This window comes from Microtus oregoni, unplaced genomic scaffold (genome assembly GCF_018167655.1).
Source record: "Microtus oregoni isolate MIOR12 unplaced genomic scaffold, Mior012 000001F_ref0000356, whole genome shotgun sequence".
Lineage (NCBI taxonomy): Eukaryota > Metazoa > Chordata > Mammalia > Rodentia > Cricetidae > Microtus > Microtus oregoni.
In genome coordinates, this window is record NW_024543060.1 from 21,344,753 (window position 1) to 21,363,030 (window position 18,278).

Sequence of the window (18,278 nt, forward strand, 5' to 3'; positions counted from 1 at the left end):
TGCCATCAAAAAAACAAAAGTTGTTTCTTGATGCCCACATTCATCCTTTATCTAACAGCACAGAGAGGTTTCTACACATTTTTGGATATTGTCTTTGGATACAGCATTTTCTTATCACATGAATGGGACAGCGCTACTATTCTCTGTTATTAAGGAAATGGTTTTCTGTCTGCATTTTGTGAACATCTGATCTAATTGCAATTGTTTCTTGTATAAAAACATACGCTTGGGGAATTCAGTAAGCCAAGCAAAGCAGAGAAGCATGGTCACCAAAATAGAAAGGTGTTTCACCAACATTTGGATTAAGTGGGAAGTATTGAACATGCATGCTATTCACTATCCAGAATAAAACTTGTTGAATCCCTGAATCCCAGATATCAGTGAAGGAAAAAAAAATGATTTCTTTTAAACATGTTCTTTCAAGCAAGTAAAAAGAAAAAAGAATCAGTTATGTAAATTTCCTTTGCGCTTGAAAACATTTTTTTAACCTAGTAATGGGAAAAGTGAGAAAATAATTGTTTTAATGTTGCAATTTTGAAACCTAAGGGGGCTGCAGTGAGTGATCATGGTTCAACAACTTAAGCGGTTAGTAGAGTCCTTTTTTTTTTTTTTTCTGGGGAATAATTTTGAAATGGAATCATGCCAACTCTCTATCTATATTATCCACTTAATCAGATTCTTATAGCTGGTACCTTCCATTCTTACCCTGAATAAATCAACACATGTGAATCACCCTTCCCGCATTTTATTTAAGAACATTCCTTTTCTAGGAAGGTGAACATCCAAACTGGCTAGGCTCCCACAAAGCCAGAACATGAAGTAGGTTCAAAACCCTGTGCCATTGTCCTTGGCTTCTCATCAGCCCTCATTGTTCGCCATGCTCAGAGAGTCCAGTTTTATCCCATGCTTTTTCAGTCACAGTCCAGCTGGCCTTGGTGAGCTCCCAATAGATCAGCTCCACTGTCTCAGTGGGTGGGTGCACCCCTCGTGGTCCCGACTTCTTTGCTCATGTTCTCCCTCCTTCTGCTCCTCATTGGGACCTTGGGAACTCAGTCCAGTGCTCCGGAGAGGGGAGGACCTAGGACTTACCACAGGGCAGGGAACCCTGACTGCTCTTTGGACTGGAGAGCGAGGGGGAGAGGAGTGGGGGAAGGGGGAGAAGGGTGGGAGGAGGGGGAGGGAAATGGGAGGCTGGGAGGAGGTGGAAACTTGTTTTTTTTCTCCTTTTCTCAATAAAAAAAAAATGGAAAAAAATTTGAGACAGAAATCTTTAATAAATAAATAAATAAGTAGAAGTGAAAAAAAAAATTGAGACTCCCAGGAAACTCCACTGTGACCAGAGACTGCTCATTCATTTTCCAAATGCTCAGACTCTAATAATCATGCATAACCTATATTAATTACAACATTTTTCGGCCAGTGACTCAGGCATATTTCTAGCTAGCTCTTACATCTTGAATTGACCCATTTCTATTAATCTGTGTATTTCCAAAGGCTGTAGCTTACCGGAAACATTCTGGTTCCTTCCACATTGAAAACCACAGCTACATGGTGTTTCTCTGACTCCGTCTATTTTTTCTGTATATTTTTTCCAGACTGGCTGTATTCTGTCCTGCTATAAGCCTAAGCAGCTTCCTTTTTAGCCATGGTAATAAAAAAATTCATTGGAAACAGAGGGCAATCACACTGCATCTCCCCTTTTCTGTCTAAATAAATAGGAAGTTTTAACATTTAACATAGTAAAAGTATATATAACAAAACAGATTCAAGCACAAATTACAGTTACAATATTTAGTCTATTTGTATCTAGCGAATTAAAGAAAATATAATATTACCTATTTTATCTTTGTGAGTATAAAGTTTTCTTTTTTTTTTCCGGTGGACATCTTTATTAATACATCATCAACTTCTCCAAATCTCCAGCTGGAATTTCATCTTATTTCCATGCTGAGTCATGAACAGTGACAAAGCCAACCAGAAGCTACTCAAAGAGGACTAAGCTTTCATAGCTCACTTTCTTCTACAGGCAGAATATAAATAGATGCACTCTAGAATGCACAATGGCTTTCTTTAGTCACTATGGAATTAAAATGGGATCTTGAAGAATGTATACAAATCCCGATGAAGGAAAGACGAGCTGAGATGCTGTGCAACTGTTTAAGGGTTCCTGGTGCTGCATCTCGGTCACCAGCTGAATCTTTCACTAACACCAAATGGAGATGCGGAAAACACACTAAGATGACTTAGGGGTTGTGCACAGGAACCAAAAGGCAGGAAAATACTAAACATTGCTGAGAGCATCCACCCCAGGAAGGACTTTACCTTCCAGGAGCTCTAGACTGGCACCACCCCCAGTGCTCACATGGCTGACTTTATCCTCTGTATTCCATTTGGCACAGCAAGGGGCAGTGTCTCCACCGCCTATGATAGTGATGCAACCCCTAGAAGTGGCTTATACCACCTCATCCATGAGGGACTTGGTTCCCCTGGCAAAAGCTTCCCATTCAAAGACCCCGACAGGTCCATTCCAAACAATCTGCTTGGCTCGAGCCACAGCTTCAGCATATTTCTTGCTGCTCTCAGAACTACAGTCCAGGCCCATCCAGCCAGCAGGTATACCAGAGGCCACAGTAGCTTGGCCAGTCTTGACATTCTCATCAAATTTGTCAGCAGTGACGAAGTCAACGGGCAAGGTAATCCTCACACCATTTTTCTCAGCTTTAGCCATGAGATCTTTGACAATCTTGGCTCCTTCTTCATCATACAGAGAAGTTCCGATCTCCATGTTGTTGAGCACCTTAAGGAAGGTAAAAGCCATTCCACCGCCAATGATCATCTCATTGACTTTGTCCAACATATTATTGATCAGCTGGATCTTGTCTGCAACTTTAGCTCCTGCCAATATTGCCAGGAAGGGTCATTCAGGACTCTCCAAAGCTTTGTCAAAGTAGTTCAACTCCTTCTTCATCAAAAATCCACCAGCCTTCTGTGGCAGATTCACACCCACCATGGAGCTGTGGGCTCGGTGTGCAGTACCAAAAGCATCATTGACATAGACATCCCCAAGTTTGGACAGTGAGGCTCGGAAAGCATCAATTTTGGCTGGTTCAGCTTTAATCTTGTTCCCAGAAGCATCCTTTCCCTCCCTTCTTCCTCCACATGAAAGCAGAGATTCTCCAGCAGGATGACAGTGCCAGCTGCTGGGTTGGCACAGGCATTCTAGACTTCTGGGCCCACACAATCCTTTAAGAAGAGAACATCCTTGCCCAGCAGAGACTTGAGTTCTGCCGCAACTGGCTTTAAGGAGTACTTGTCAGGCATGGGAACATCATCAGGTCGGCCCAAGTGGCTCATAAGGACAACTGACTTGGCTCCATTGCCCGAGCAGAATTTGATGCTTGGAACAGCAGCCTTGATCCTTTGGTTATTTGTTATCTGGTTGTTCTTCATAGGAACATTGAAGTCCACCCTCATCACGACCCGCTTTCCCTTCACGTCCAGTTTGTCCAAAGTCAGCTTGTTAGAAAGCGACATTTTGGCAAGAGGCTCGGTCCTGAGGAAGAGCGAGTATAAAGTTTATATATATATATATATATATATATATATATATATATATATATATATATCTTTTATCATAACTAACAAAAACTATAACTATCTGTCTTTAACTCTTCAAAGAACCCAGAATGATGTAATATTACCAAAATAAACAGGAAATGCATTTTAAGCAACTTTCAAAACTTTAGAATTGACAAAATATCTTGCTTCCTGGATAGTCTCCCAAAGATTTTTCTATAATCTTGGGACATCCATCTTCAGCCTACAGTCCATAGCATCTGGTAGACTTTTCAGTGAAGTAGGAAATTTGAAGATTTCTTCTGCCTTTTATTGTCAATGTTTATTAGTTGCTTTCTTCTATGTCATGTAGAATGTCTGGCAGGTTCTTTGGTAAAGCAGGAACCCTGAAGTACTCTCTCAGCTTCTTTAGGCAAGTTCAGCAGTCATTTTTCTGTGGGTCCTGCAGTTTATACAACATAACATCAAGCAGTCCAGACAAGAGCAGTTTCTTGCCCAAATGCCTAAAAACTTGATATGGAACTTCAACATTTCCCTCTTGAAGTAGATTAGTGCTGCCAGGATCTGATGTATTTAGTTGTCATGAAAAGTCCTATTTTCTTAAAATATTTTAAATGCCATATTCTGTAGGTCTCTGAAAAGTTTGAAGATTGTCTATCAAACTGAAATATATCTCTATATATCTAGTAAACCTAACTGAAGTAATAAGAGTGGCGGGGCTGCGTTCCCAGCACCCCGGCCGCCTGCTCGGCTAGCTTATGCCCCGAAATAACAACACACAAACTGTATTCATTTAATCACTGCTTGGCCCTTTAGCCCTAGCCCTTACTGGCTAATTCTCACATCCCGATCAACCCATCTCTAATAATCTGTGAGAACCGGTCTTACCGGGAAGATTCTAGCCTAGTCCATCCTGGGTCGGAGCTTCATGCCGGGAGCGGGGCATGGCGTCTCTCTCAGGCGTCTGCTCCTGAGAGGAAAGCTGTCGAGACTCTGACTTCACTTCCTCTTCCTCCCAGCGTTCTGTCCTGTTTTCTCCTCCCACCTATCCTCTAACCAATAAAATGGGCCAGGGCAGTTCCTTTATTAGCCAATGACCTTCCTCCATCATTTCCCCTTTTTCGGTTTAAACAAAAAAAAAAAAAGGCTTTAACTTTAACATAGCAAAATTACATATAACAAAACAGTTATCAAGTAAAAGTTACAATAATCTTTATCATAACTAAGGAAAATTATAACTATAACTAACTATTCTTAACTCCATCAAAGACTCCAGAAAGATACAATACTACCTAAGCAAACAAGAAAAAAGCAACTTTTAAAACTCTAGAAATGACAGAGATATCTCACTGCCTGGACAGTCACCCAGTGTTCCTCTGTACCGTTGGGGCATCCATCTTCAGCCTTCAGGCCATGGTATCCAGCAGACATTTCCATAAAGCAGGAAAATTCAAAGTCAGTTCAGTCACTATCTGTTGTGTCCTGCAGAATGTCTTGCAGACTCTTTTTAAATGAATCAGGAACCCCGAAAGATCATCTCACCTTAGGCAAGTTCAGTAGTCCTCTCTCTACAGGTTCTCTGTGTCCAGTTTATGCAATAGTCCAGGCAAGAGCAGTTTCTTGCCCAAATGGCTATCAAACTCCATAAGGTGCCTCTTCGATGCCCATCTTCCTCTTGAAGTACATTGGTGCTGCCAGGAGCAGAGTGTCTCATTGTCATGAAAAGTCCTCAGTTATTAAAACATTTAAAATGCCATATTCTATAATCTTTGAAAGATATGAAGAATGCCTATCTAAGATATATCTATGCACATCTAGAAAATCTTAACTAACGTGACTACAAACTTGACTATTATTTATGATTATCCATCAACAACCTATATTTCCTAATTATACATTACATATTTAAATGAACTACACAATCACAATACCTTAATCAAAATCAGAAACACTTATACATATAACAAAATTGACCTTAAATCTCTATCAATAAAGCAAAATCTATACTAATGCAAATTATTTATATCTATATCATATCCCCCTTTAAATGTAAAAGAACGTTTATAAACCATATTTGGGAATATGGGCGCAGTTTTTTCTCTCCAAACTGCTTCCTGCTGAATGGGGGCGTCGTTAATTAGGTCTTTCATGGTATAACCTGTGTGCTAGTTTCATCTCAGTTGGCAGTTGAGCGAAGCAATTTTCTGAAGATGTTCACTGCAATCCTTCAGGAGGGCGTGGTCCATCATACCAAATCGGAATAGAAGAAATGAACAGCGTCTCATCCTCTGTGAAAACAAAATAAGAAACTCCTTTCCAAAGTATCATATCCTTAGATCCAAATTAAAGATATCTATGTTGGATTAGTTCAGCAGCATTTATAAACAAATATCTTTTAGCAGCTGTTGCTCCTTCCTCAGCATTCAAACAATTCAAAGAGAGCATAATAGCATACAGTATCAAGATTCTCTCTGTCTTTTCCATCTTTGTTCGTTTTATTTTAACCTCTATTTTGTTTATTTTTACTTTTAACTCTTTGCTTTTTGAGACAAGTTCTCTGTATCTTTGACCTGAAGTAACTCTGTAGACCAGGCTGTCTTTGAACTCTCAGAGATCTGCCTGTCTCTGCCTCCCAGGCATTCGGGATTAAAGGTGTACACTACTACACCTTGAACTCACAGAGATCTGTTTGTCTCTGCCTTCTAGGCACTGGGATTAAAGGCGTGTGCTACCACACACAACAACTCTCTTCCTTTTGTTGTTTTTTACTTTAAGAACTTCAACTTTTAGTCTGCATATATTTTTAACACACTTTAAACCATTCAGAAATTTTCTTTGTCTTTGAATCTCTCTTTACTGTATATCTCTCTTTTTCTGACCACAGGAGTCTTTAATTTACCAAGCAATATCAGTAGGATTAAAGGCGTGGCTTTGCCGGCTGGATCCAGCCCATTCCTTAGCTTTCCAGCCTCATGGCTGAGGTACTGACTGTAGCCAGCAAGCGAGCTTCAGCAGCCTGTGCTTGCAAACCGCACAAACCACCTGCATAAAAGAGTCAGAGTTTGCCCTGGCAGGACAGCCCAGAAAGCTGGCATTTTTAAACGGCGCAGCTTTTTTCCTGCTACGGCTGAAAATCGAAAAGCATGCGTTCAGCTTTTCGTCAACACCATTTAAGTGTTTCGTGGCAGGACCTCTTAATGAGCTGCAGGCTTTGCAGCTAATGCTGAGTCAGGAAGCCTCTCTTAGATGAGGCGCTTGCTTGCCTCTAGCAAGCAGAGTAGAACCGAGAAATTGCTGCTACAAAGAAACCAGGCACAATGCTTTCATTTTGTTCTAGAATTACTTCCCAAGCTGTCTCAGGCTTTATGTGGAAGCAGTTGTCCACGTGGGCGCCATATGAAGTAATAAGAGTGGCGGGGCTGCGTTCCCAGCACCCCGGCCGCCTGCTCGGCTAGCTTATGCCCCGAAATAACAACACACAAACTGTATTCATTTAATCACTGCTTGGCCCTTTAGCCCTAGCCCTTACTGGCTAATTCTCACATCCCGATCAACCCCTCTCTAATAATCTGTGAGAACCGGTCTTACCGGGAAGATTCTAGCCTAGTCCATCCTGGGTCGGAGCTTCATGCCGGGAGCGGGGCATGGTGTCTCTCTCAGGCGTCTGCTCCTGAGAGGAAAGCTGTCGAGACTCTGACTTCACTTCCTCTTCCTCCCAGCGTTCTGTCCTGTTTTCTCCTCCCACCTATCCTCTAACCAATAAAATGGGCCAGGGCAGTTCCTTTATTAGCCAATGACCTTCCTCCATCACCTAACTAACATGACTACATGTTTGGCTATTATATATGGCTATCTATTTATCTGCATTTCTTAATTATATATTATATTTTTAGATAAGCTGTACAAGCATAATACCTTAAACAAAAACAGAAGTACATACACACAGTGTAACAAAATAACTTTCAATTTTTACCAGTAAATGAAGATCCATACCAATGCAGAGTATTCATCACTGTATAATAACCTTTTTATTTTATTCTTTTCAGAAACTGACTGTGACCATTAATCACTTATAATCAATTCTTTTAAAGTGAAAATAATCATTTGTAAACAATGATTTGGGGGATTTAGACATAGGTTTTTTTTTTAAAAAAAAAACTGTTCATGCTGTTTATTAGGGTTCATAGAGACCTTTGAGGGGAGGTTTATCCCATCAAACCCCATTAGCCTGGAAAGATTCTACATATTCTTATCTTTTGTGAAAACAAAAGAACATATTTTTCCAAAGCAACATATCCTTAGACTAAAATTTTGATGTCAAGATATACCTTTAATATATGTGTGTGTGTGTGTGTGTGTGCATATATGTATATATATATTAGCTTAGCTTAGCAGCCTATACAATGAAATGTCTTTCTGTACTTAGCTCATTACAGTCAAAAAAATTAACAAAAAACCCAATAATATACATTGTCAAGACTCTGTATATTCCCTTTATGTGGTTTTTCATTTTACTCCTTTAATTTGACTGTCTATACTTTGTCTCTTTAAAGACTTTTTATTTTTAAACCTATATCTTTTTATGACTGTCTAAACTCTTTTTCTTTTCTCTCACAGGCCTATGTACATTTATCCAACACTGTGACCCATAGTTTTTTCTCATGTGCATCAGTCTTTATTTCTTTATTGTGTATCTATAATAATTTTCTGACCAAGAACTTTTTTGTTTTTAAATATTAAGCATTTAAATATTAAACATGGCTAGGACCAACTTTATAGCCCTGACTGCTTGTTCTGTTTCTCCATCATGGCAGAAGCATGTTTTCTGCCTCTGTGAGCCAATCACACCACTCCAGTTCCAGGGACTCAGTGGGTCTATGTCACTATAAAGCAATTTGTACCATGCCTCTCAAAGACCCCATTTAAGTGTAGGACCTCCCCAAAGAGTCAGAGTTTGTGCTACCAGCACAAACCAGGAAGCCACTATTTCTTAAAGGAGCAGACCTCTGCTTGGAGCATATAAACAGAGCCTATTTGAAAAAAAAAAAAGTTACTAAGAAGTAATGATTAACTCTGTTTTTTTTAACAACTAGAATACTTTCTCGAACTCTCTCAGTTTTCTGTGTGGATGTAGTTGCCCTATGCAGACACACCATTTGTAACTGGAGACTGCATATTTGTTTCTGGACTGCTCAGACCTGAATAATCACAAAGAAACTACATTAATAACAACATTGTTTGGTCAATGACGCAGACATATTTTTAGCTAGCTTTTGTATCTTGAATTAACCTATTTCTCTTACTCTATACATCGCCACAAAACTGTGGCTTACCAGAAAGTTTCCAGATCTTTCTGCTTCAGCAGCTACGTGGAGTATCTCTTACTCCACATACTGTGTCTCTATATCTCTTCCAGCCTGGATATATTCTGCCCTACTTTAGTTCGAAGCAGTTTTTTTTATTAACCAATGGAAATAAAACATATTCAGAGCATACAGAGGGGAACCCACATCACTTCACATAATTGGTATAAACTGGCATGATGGTATGGGTCTTATGGAGAGATATTTGATGAACAACAGTCTTCAGAAAGCATAAAGTTATTCTTGGCCTAAGTCTAAGGCTTCAGCTAAATGCCAACAAAGACTTCTCAGTTATATAATTTCAATCACCATAGCATTTTATAAAATCTCTGTGTAATATAAATTCCATCTTACCTGCTAAATAGAAGAATATAGATATTCTGTAAGTAGTAAAAAATTTTTCCTAGTGAAGTCTTAAAAAACTGAGATAATTAGTGTATAACATTTCAGATCAGGTTCAAAATGGTTCTTTAGTCTTGGAAAAGTGGGGTTCGAAATGTTACTTGAGACTAAGGGACACATTCACACTTTACAACATAATTAAGCATATTTACTTCATCAGCTATACAATCTGGGTCATATCTCACTTGTTTAACACTTGAATCTTTAAACGGATAAAGCAACCTATGGGTTTGTGACAAATTTCTTAAGCAAGAAGTTGGGGGAGAGGCAATTTTTATTGCTTTGTCAAATAACTTGTTTCTTTCATTACTTTTTTGGTGTAGTTTATAAGGCTGAGTCTACCATAAAAAAAGAAAAAGTTTGACAGGGCTGGAAGATCAGTCATTTATCTCAAACTGCAGCTCTTCACTAATGGAAGCTTTAAGCAGCTGGGAAAACCTCTTTTGCGAGGGATGTATGCACCACAAGGTTGTTTCCTCAATGAGATAATAGAGTTTGGTACTCTCCCCATCTTACATGACTGTTGATTCAAATCTTTCTGTATTCTCAGATGTCCTATCAGTAACAGACACATTTAGCTTTAAAAGCTTGGAGAAATTTCAGAAAAGACCTTCAATATACTTATTTGTTCATTAACAATACACTGCCATCACCACCATCAATTCTTCATGTGTTAGAAGTTTTAGGTATGTAATATATAGAGAGTTCCTTTAAGTTACTGCCTGCTAGAGAAAATATGTTTATTTGGAATTGGAATCTGCTGTTTTACTGCTGCAATTAAAAAGTTGAATTTCTTATCTCAGATGAATCCACAGAAAATGAGAGGCTGTGGATTCATTCTGAGTTAAGAAAAATCAGGTTTGATCAAGGAAGACCACCTAAAATTTCTGGTAGGAACAGATGGCCTGGATGTCTGAGTTCTATATCCAAAACAGATTCAAGACTGCTGCCTGACATGATTGAGAGCCACACAGGATACACCAGTCAGGACTCAATCATAATTCCAAATTTTCTTTAGGTTCCCATAAGATTATCAGCACCCCTAAGCCGCAGGAAGTAGACTATAAGCTATGCCCACATTCCTAAAAAATGGACTATGGATGTTCTTGGGTTTTTTTTGTTGTTGTTTTGTTTTGTTTTTGTTCTTTTTTTGTAAGAAGGGGAAGTGGTGCAGGACAATTGTCTATATTCTGTCAATTATATTTTAATAAACATTAACTGGCCAGCAGTCAGGAAGGAAGTAATAGACTGGACAACCAGACAGGAAATAAAGGCGGGTCAATGAGAACAATAGAATTCTGGGAAGAAGGAAGATCTTTCTTCAGTCACAAAAGAAGCAAGATGTGACTTCGCAGCTGACAAAGGTACTGAGGCATGTGGCTAACACAGATAAGAATAATGGGCTAATATAAGTTATAAGAGTTAATAAGAAGCCCAAGCTAATGGGCCAATCAGTTTATGATTAATTTAGACAGCTATGTGATTTTTTTTGGAACTTAATGACTGTGGGAACTGGGCAGGACAGAAACTTCCATGAAAAGGCTCCCATAGGCTTGTGGCCATATCATATTTAAAATATATTTAGTCCAATTTGGAATTTCTCCATAGTCTTATCCTATTTCAGCACAGTTAAAAAGTTCAAAGTCCATACTCTCTTCTGATACTAAAGCCAATATCTTTATTGTAATCCTTGAAAATTAAAAATTAAAACATATACATTTCTAATATATGGTGAAAAAGAATACAAAGTACCATTTCAAAAGAAATGAAGGCAATGTTGTGAGCAAATACTGGACAAAGCATGAGTGAGATTCAGCAGGACAAATTCCAAATCCTGTAGCTCTCTGCTTGATGACAAAGAGTTTAAATTTTTCTACCTTTTCAGGTTTGTGGGTTTCAACACTTCCTTCCTTTGAGTTTTTTCCCCTCGGAAGACATACCATGACTATGACATCTCAAAATCTTGATATCTACAACAAAATTCAACACTCAGTTTCCCAGCTGCACACACAGGCTATGGGGTTGTTTGAATAAAGTTGGGACCCATGGGTTCATGTATTTGAATGCTGATTTACCTAGGAGTGGCACCATCTGAAAAGGATTAGGAGGTATGCCCTTGTAGGAAATGTGTCACTGACTGTGGGCTTTGAGGTTTCAAAAGCCCACTCCATGTCCAAAGTTTCTTTGTCAATGAAGCAGAATGTAGTTCTTGGCTACTGATCTGGTGCCTGACTGTACACCACTGTGTTTCCCATCATAATGATTACAGAATGAGCATGTGAAATTGTAAATAATCCCTCAATTAAATGCTTTCTTACAAAATTGTTGTTTTAGTAATGGTGTTTCTTCACAGACATAGAACACTGAGACACTTTCTCTGGGCCTTGATTGCAGAAACTATTCTCTTGCATACCTGGCTCAGCAGCTCTCCCCAAATGAGAGGATGATTCCCTTTATTCCCATAGTCTTCATTGTTACAAATCAAGAACACATGGCTCACACTGTTAAGTCAGGCTGCTCTTGGAATGGAGATTGTCATCTATACTTTCCTTTGTCTTATAAGCTTTTCGATGTTTTACGAGAAGATAATTTCTTGATTGTTTCTTTTTATAAAAGATTGAAGCTCCACTGGGCTACATCTTGCCTTGAAACACCATTTCTTGTTCCATTTTGCACCAGGCTTTTCTTAATTTTCTCCAGCACAAGCTTTGGCTCCAATATTACATATGCTATTTTTCTTTCTTCCCTCAAGCTATGGAGTTTGTATTTCTTTTCCCATGTTTGTTCTTTTTAATTTAGAGTTGTATAATAGTGATTATCAATAATCACACAACACGTTCAATGTTAGGCTGTTTGGATTCTCCTTTGCCAGTGAATTTTTTTTCAACCTGTTTTTTAGAAATATTCCCCTCTCCTAAATCCTCCCCTATTCTCTTCACCTTTCCACCCACTCTACTCCATGCCTTTTCTTTCTCTATTTTTAGGAAGCAAGCAAACAAAATTTAAACAAATCATATGCAAAAAGACAAAGAAATTACACAAGAAACTTACATGTGGTGATACAAAATTGGAATAATATACAAATGAAAGACCACTAAGACAAAGTCCCACAACCAAAACTAATATACAAAGTGTCTACAGTCTCTTGAAATTTAGTCCTAGGTATATAGTTTAGATATTAGCAGAAAGCAGCAACATTCTTTTTCAAAATATTACAAGAATTGGCCCTAGCGCTGGTTTTAATATTGTTCCCCTCTGAAACCTCTTAAGCTCGGCTTCAAAGTTCACATTACTGTCAGCACTATTGTCTATAGGATTATTCAGTAAGCTCTGCTAACAGTATTTAAACATTTTTTCTAGTCCGCATTTCTCAAGCCTTCTAAATGTATCAAAACCTTCTAAAAAGAAGCTCAGTTCTCATTCATTCTTTCTCAACCCCTCTTACTCATTCTTCAGTACTCAGCTTGGACAACTTGCTTCTTAAACACTTTTATTCAAATTAATTACCTCCTTAGTTCCTTTGCATGACAATCTCAAACATTTTTCCTTACTAATTTTTTTTCTTCTTTGTGAGTCCTCAGACACAAAAGGGATAAATGACATCTCCTTCATTTTACTTTTATCAGTGCTATATAGTGAAGGTAACTTGTTATTAAATGGTATTTCTTGACAATTGCATAACATATGGAAATAAAAATAATTTTAGATTGCTTAAAATTAATGTCTTATTTTCACATTTATTTTAAACAGCATAATGTAGTATGTACCCATATTATTTAATTATTTGTTGTATTCCTTTTTTCACCATTATTCTACTGAATAGATCTTAACTGAAAGAATTCTTCTATAATAAAATGCAGGGATATGTCAGGAATACCTTAAATTCATTTACTCTTAAATATTTACTCACTTAGCATTATTTGCAAAGCTTGAGGGAGTACTCTCTACTCATCAGTAAAAACAAAATAACACTGGATTTTAATTAACTCTTGAACAGGCTATTGAGGTTCTAATTAGCTATGTTGACATTGCTAGGTTTGAAAAAGAAAGACTTTTTATAGTTTCAATTATTAGTCTTCAATTTGTTAAGAACTTTTATTTTGGTCTATGTCCCATATTTACTAAAAAGAGAATTTAAATTACTATATTAACGTATTCCTGGCACTTTTATGTGTGTTTTACATAAAACTGCAGGTATCTTTAGTTTAAAGATAGGTATAAATGGCTTAAAACCATAACCGGGAAGCAAACCATACTATCAATTAATTATCTTCAATATGCTATTAATACTGGTAAACAGAATAGATTACATATAATGAAATAATTTTACAATATAAGATTTATAATTCACTAAAATTTATTTGCATTTATATTTGCATTGTTTTTTACTGTATTAAAGATTGTATTCATTGATAATAATAAAACTATTGGAATGTGGCATTATATTTTAAACAAAACTTTTAATCAGAAAAGTACCATTCAGCAATAATTTTTTGGTATAAGGAACATGACATGTGTCTTAATTTATAATTCATTACTGTAGGGAACTGAAATTTTACTAGGTTACTTAATGCAAAGAAGTGAACATGAATGAACATTCATTGGAAAATAATGATACCATGTCAGTTTTATAATGAAGCAAACTTACTATATTGAACACCTGCCAAGTTCTCAAAAGCCATTATGAAAGCATTGGTATGTTATGTTTCAATACATTTAAACCACCCCCATTCATTAATGCATGAAGGCTTTCAACTTCTGCTCTTCATCTTCTAAAGCTATGATTCACATGTAACTTCTTTTTCTAGCATTATCTGATACATACACCAAACATCCGAGGCTGTTTTTCAGCAAACTCTATAGGTACCTCAGTTTTATTGCTAAAATGTTTTATATGGCATTTTGTTTGGTTTTATCAGTAGTTTATGCTGAAAATTGTTTTTAATGTATCTCCATATCTTATATCCAATATTAGTTATAAGTCAACAGCCAGAAAGGGAAATGTTGAAAGTAGTATATGTATTGTTTATTATACATTTGAAGATGTACATGTTGTATTAGTAATTATGCCTGTTTAACTGATTCTTTTTTCTTTTTTTATTGTTTTTTGTTTTTGTTTTTTTGTTATTTATTTATTTATTAAAGATATCTGCCTCCTCCCCGCCACCGCCTCCCATTTCCCTCCCCCTCCCCCAATCAAGTCCCTCTACCTTGTCAGCCCAAAGAGCAATCAGGGTTCCCTGCCCTGTGGGAAGTCCAAGGACCACCCACCTCCATCCAGGTCTAGTAAGGTGAGCATCCAAACTGCCTAGGCTCCCACAAAGCCAGTACTTGCAGTAGGATCAAAACCCAGTGCCATTGTTCTTGACTTCTCAGCAGTCCTCATTGTCCACTATGTTCAGCGAGTCCGGTTTTATCCCATGCTTATTCAGACCCAGTCAGCTGGCCTTAGTGAGTTCCCGATAGATCATCCCTATTGTGTCAGTATGTGGGTGCACCCCCTCGCGGTACTGAGTTCCTTGCTTGTGTTCTCTCTCCTTCTGCTCCTGATTTGAACTTTGGGGTTGTAGTCCGGTGCTCCAATGTGGGACTCTGTCACTGTCTTTTTTCTTTCAAATTTATATTGAATTCACCTTAGGTATTTAAATGTTTTACAAAATACTCTTAAAAATGATAGGTGAAAGACATCTTCTAAAATATAATTGTGGTTTACAGTGAAAGTTGTACCAGTTATTAATTTTATTGAAATGACTGGAAATTAAAATATAAATGAGGAGTTTTCCAAAAGATGTCAAGAAAACAAATCAATTTTAGGGGAAAATGTTAATTGAAGTAAAGTAGATTTTTCGATAAAGAATTATAAGTTGTGATACTTTAATATTATATGTAAATAAGAAAGCTACAGAAGTATATGCAACTGTATTGTTGAAATTCAGAAGGATATTTTATTTAAAAGCATCATTGGATCCTTTTTTCTCCCTGTCTGTCCCTCTAGCTCCTTCTCCACTGCTCTCAGGGTCTGCTCTTGCTTGTACTCTTGCCCTTATTCATACATGTACACTCTCTATCTTCTATGATAAAAATTCTCATAAATTCCAATTTCTTTTTTTTTTAAATTTATTTATTTATTAAGGATTTCTGCCTCGTCCCCACAACCGCTTCCCATTTCCCTCCCCCTCCCCCGATCAAGTCCCCCTCCCTCATCTGTTCGAAGAGCAATCAGGGTTCCCTGACATGTGGGAAGCCCAAGGACTGCCCACCTCTATCCAGGTCTCGTAAGGTGAGCATTCAAACTTCCTAGGCTGCCACAAAGCCAGTACGTGCAGTAGGATCAAAAACCCACTGTAATTGTTCTTGAATTCTCAGTATTCCTCATTGTCCGCTATGTTCAGCTAGTCCGGATTTATCCCATGCTTTTTCAGACCTAGGCCAGCTGGCCTTGGTGAGATCCCAATAGAACATCCCCATTGTCTTAGTGTGTGGGTGCACCCCTTGTGGTCCTGAGTTCCTTGCTCGTGCTCCGTCTCCTTCTGCTCCTGATTTGGACCTTGAGATTTCTGTCGGGTGCTCTCGTGTGGGTCTCTGTCTCTGTCTCCTTTCATCGCCTGATGAAGGTTAATATTCCTGAGGATGCCTATGTGTTTGTCTTTGGATTCACCTTATTTAGCTTCTCTAGGAACATGAATTATAAGCTCAATGTCCTTTATTTATGGCTAGAAACCAAATATGAGTGAGTACATCCCATGTTCCTCTTTTTGGGTCTGGCTTACCTCACTCAGGATAGTGTTTTCTATTTCCATCCATTTGTATGCAAAATTCAAGAAGTCCTTGTTTTTTACTGCTGAGTAATACTCTAATATGTATATATTCCATACTTTCTTCATCCATTCTTCCGTTGAAGGGCATCTAGGTTGTTTCCAGGTTCTGGCTATTACAAACAATGCTGCCATGAACATAGTTGAGCATATACTTTTGTTGTATGATAGGGCCTCTCTTGGGTATATTCCCAAGAGTGGTATTGCTGGATCCAGGGGTAGTACCCATGTACTCTACAGCACATGGGCACAGGAGACCACTTCCTATGTATAACCCCAGCAGCACAGACACTAAGGGCATCATTGAATAAATGGGACCTACTTAAACTGAGAAGCTTCTGTAAAGCAAAGGACACTGTCACTAAGACAAAAAGACAACCCACTGACTGGGAGAAGATCTTCACCAACCCTGCAACTGACAAAGGTTTGATCTTCAAAATATATAAAGAACTCAAGAAACTAGACCGTAAAAGGCTAATCAACCCAATTATAAAATGGGGCACTGAGCTGAACAGAGAATTCTCAACAGAAGAAGTTCAAATCGCCAAAAGATACTTAAGGTCATGCTCAACTTCCTTAGCGATCAGGGAAATGCAAATCAAGACAATTTTAAGATACCACCTTACACCTGTCAGAATGGCTAAAATAAAAAACACCAATGATAGCCTTTGCTGGAGAGGTTGTGGAGAAAGGGGTACACTCACCCATTGCTGGTGGGAATGCAAACTTGTGCAACCACTCTGGAAAGCCGTGTTTCGGTTTCTCAGGAAATTCGGGATAAATTCCAATTTCTTAAAAAAAAAGAGAGATTATAATACATCTGTGTCCTCAAATTTTACAGATTTACAGCCCATGTGTACTTAGCAATTTTTTAAAAGTAAGGCTATTATTCATTTCTTACTATTCCCTGCACTAAATAAGTTATTCAATGTCCAGATTATAGGAAGTATGAAAATGTATTACAGAAATGAGTAGTTTCATTTGGTTTTCCATTTAATTGAAACCACTATATACTTATCTGTATTTCTAGTTCATTGACCCCAAACATTACAAATTTTTCTGTTGTTAAAGCTTTCTGCATTGACTCTGTCTTGGAATTTCATGTTTTCTGCTTCTCCTTATAATTCTGGGTTTATTTTTATCAACAGAGTCTAGCTATTCAGAGTTTGCTTTCTGTTAGGTAAACACTTTGGGCCTGAGTCTTATGGACAAATATAAAGCTGAGAACCCATAATTTCAATGTTCCTGTCATTTTCTAGTTGTACAACCCTAAAGTAAAGGTAAATACACTTTTGTTCAACTTTAATTAAATGTAATTGAAAAATTATTTTGGCAACCAGCTATTTGACTTTGCATTTGCATTCTCTTAATTGAAAATTTGAATGCCAGAATTAGTGCCTGTCTGATGTTGTTTTTTTTCACTCTTATTTGGGACCTTCACTGCCTGAGTGGTCCTGTGTATGTTTTGTAAGATCTCAGCCACTGGTTTTTATACAAATGCTTAATGAGATAATGCTTAGAAAATATTCCAATGACTAGAATATAATGCATCGCCAGTTTTTTTTTTTTTTACTTAAAAGTGGGTTGCTGTAAAAATAGAGTTGCAAACTAAATATTTATCTTACTATATACTATAAAATTGCTAAACTAATATGTTAAGTAGAAAATAAAAATATACTTTTCAATACAGGAGAGAAGTGAAAGTCAAACACACATAAGAGTCAAAGCCTGCCCTAGTGGGAGAAAATGCACATAAATAAAAAAGTTGCTTTTATTTATATACACCTTTAATTAATTTGGTCATGATGATTTAGCTTGGTGATCTTTCTCCTTGCATCTTTAGGATTAACAAAGCAAGGAGGAAGCCATCAAAAGAAAAATTTACATATAGTCTTTACATCAAGTAGAAAATTTAAGTTTATTTATACAATGAACATAGTCTTGCTATAAAATACTGAATCTAGATGATATAGCAGATAAAACAAGGCTGAAGTCAGCACATAAACAGAAATGAAAATAAACTGTGGGTTAACATTTCAAGGTCCAAAAACTTACCTACTTTCATTTCCTGCTTGTGGTAAGTTGTATCGCTACATATTTTCTACATTTTAAGGTAGTTATG

The 18,278-nt window shown here is 37.5% G+C and overlaps 1 pseudogene; it reads right to left on the reverse strand.

Annotated features, from left to right (window-relative positions):
- Positions 1-2,281: 2,281 nt before the first annotated feature.
- On the reverse strand, positions 2,282-3,534 carry LOC121463301 (annotated as a pseudogene).
- Positions 3,535-18,278: the final 14,744 nt, after the last annotated feature.